We start from the raw sequence: 2,500 nt of genomic DNA, 5'->3' as shown, positions 1-2,500 counted from the left end.
AGAGAGAGAGAGAGAGAGAGGGGGGGGGGGGGGGAGAGACAGAGAGAGAGAGAGACAGAGAGACAGAGAGAGAGAGACAGAGAGAGAGGCTGCAAATGATTTTAAAAAGATGTTTTCCTGATAAATTCATTTTGACATTATGGTTCTGTTGGTTCATGTTGAGACTGTGTGTGTATGCGTCCGATCCCTGACGGTTAGATTTACTCATTAGTCTTTGTTCTTATTTTCTTTGTATTTCTTAGGTATTTACCACAACACTAAAACAATTTCACAGTTTTGTTTGAACATTCATTGAATGATGCATTGTCATATAATGTACTATACACTTCATGATTTTTAAACTCACAATTAATGGCATGTTCTAAATCCATTTATAATGTCAGTTATGAACCATTGTTGTTTTTTTTTTTAATTTTCTGCTGAGGTCTTGCCTCTCTGAATGTAATTACCTCTATGTCCAATTCACCCCTTAAATATAGAGTTCTCTCGGTCTAATCTTGTCTTGTTTAGACGTTTACTATCGAGTTGGTCATCTTCGTGGTCAATGGGTGTCAAGTCCATTAGAACCTATGGACATAACAGCAAATGTACACATAATCTTTGATGGGTTCATTAGTCTTTATGCGTGTCTCCTGGACCGAGTGAGAGGTGCAGTGCAGATGAGTGTAGGTGTGTGTGTGTGTGTGTGTGTGTGTGTGTGTGTATGGGGGTGTGTGTAAGAGAGAGAGAGAGAGAGAGAGAGACGGAGCTTTATCCTTGATTGAGAGATAAGGTCACTGTGTCCAGCTCAGTGCGATGACCGGGTGAAGAGGGCAGTTGACCTTTTGACCCCGTGGTGTGAGTGTTTGAGGTGGGGGGGGGGGGGGGGGGGGGGGTGTCACTTTCATTGAGGGGGCAGTCAATGACCAGCATATGCTGTGAGGCTGTCAGGCCGGGGTGGCGGATTTCGGCTAAGTGACCAAGGCTCCGGGGGCAGCGGAGTCCGGCCGGGACCCTCATTCACCCCTTGACGACCCCGTGACCTCCTCCCTCTGACCCTCTCCTCAGGTTTGGCCTGGAGATGTCCGACTCCGAGTTTGAGCAGCTGCTGGACAGGCTGCCCCTGGACAGCCACGGAAATGTCCAATACACCATCTTCATGGAGACCTTTGACACCAGGTTCATCTCTTCCTCTTCTTCCTCTCTCTCTCTCTCTCTCTCTTTGTCTTCAGCTATCGTTTCAACACTCTCATCCTGCTCTCTTTTCCTTTTCCCACTCCTTCTCTCTCTCTCTCTCTCTCTCTCTCTCTCTCTCACTCCTTCATTTCTATGCTTCCTTACTCTCTTCCATCTTGAATATGAAGCGTCCGCTGTAGAATGGCCCTGATTCTCATTCTCCTCTGTCAGTCATGTCTTTGCTCTTCTCCTCCGTCACCGGTCCTGCTCACACTGTGGTTTCACTCGCTTCACTCTTCTGTTTTGCCTGGTTTAGTCTTATTCTCAACTTATTCTTAATTCAAGCTTTTCTGTCAAGTTACAAGTGGGTTTTTTTTTTTTAATATTTTTTAATGCCAGTTTCTTACCAACAAAAATGAAAAGAAATGGTTTTAGAAGTTGCCGGTATTACGTATAGTTCTAAGACAGAGGACACATTAGTTTATTAGTTATTCAAAGTTTGATCCAATTCATTTCTCAGTTATGTTTCTTTAAGGGCTTTTTTTAAATTACTCTTTTGAAACTAAGAGTATTGTAAAACATATTATTTGTTAAGAGGATTCTTACCCATAATTAGATCACATTTTTGATTAGATGCATCACTAATATAATATGCTATGTCAGCTACAGTTCAGTATGTAAAAAATACATGACGGCCAATCAAAACACACTTTTCAGGTTCTTTGTTTATTGGGATGAAGCATTTGAATTTGAACTACACAAAGTAAACATGAGGTCGGCACCTCAGACTAAAATAATCAGTTACAATTTTGTGATTATGATTATGAATGTTGTCTTGTGTACAGAACAAAACAGCATCATCATATGGAATGTGCTGAATTTCTTTCATTTCTGACTTTTATGACAGTTTAAGAACAATGTCATTTTCCACTCCGCCTGTGACCATGTTCTTAATTCAGATTTAAGTGGATGTTCCTAGAACTAATTATCTACTGAACTACCTGACCAAGTAACTAACTTCCTAAACACACATCAGATATCTCCTGAATTCTGTCTAAATGCTGTAAAATCCAGTCAAACAGTTGGTTCTGAAAGATGACCTCCCAGCTCAGACACTGTGAGTGAAAATGCGATGGTTTGGGTCCACCACTCTCGCTGCTCTGAGGGAGGAAACATGTCAATTCCCTCAGAGACCCAGTCAATGGGCAAGCAAAGCGGATACGGAGAACACATCTCTTAAATACCACAGGATAATGAATTTTAAACCGCTATAGTGACTGCTCTTAGACATGCGGTTTTAGTGCGTGTGTGTGTGCGTGTGTGTGTGTGTGTGTGTGTGCGTGTG

At 42.2% G+C, this 2,500-nt stretch overlaps 1 protein-coding gene across 1 annotated transcript in view; it reads left to right on the top strand.

The window, feature by feature from the left end:
* Positions 1 to 2,500, top strand: part of LOC115823847 (NACHT, LRR and PYD domains-containing protein 3-like) — a 704,547-nt gene that overhangs the window by 205,777 nt on the left and 496,270 nt on the right. The gene's annotated exons all lie outside the window — the stretch shown is intronic.

The sequence above is a fragment of the Chanos chanos genome, chromosome 11, assembly GCF_902362185.1.
Source record: "Chanos chanos chromosome 11, fChaCha1.1, whole genome shotgun sequence".
NCBI classification, from domain to species: domain Eukaryota; kingdom Metazoa; phylum Chordata; class Actinopteri; order Gonorynchiformes; family Chanidae; genus Chanos; species Chanos chanos.
This window is presented reverse-complemented; position numbering and strand designations above follow the sequence as displayed.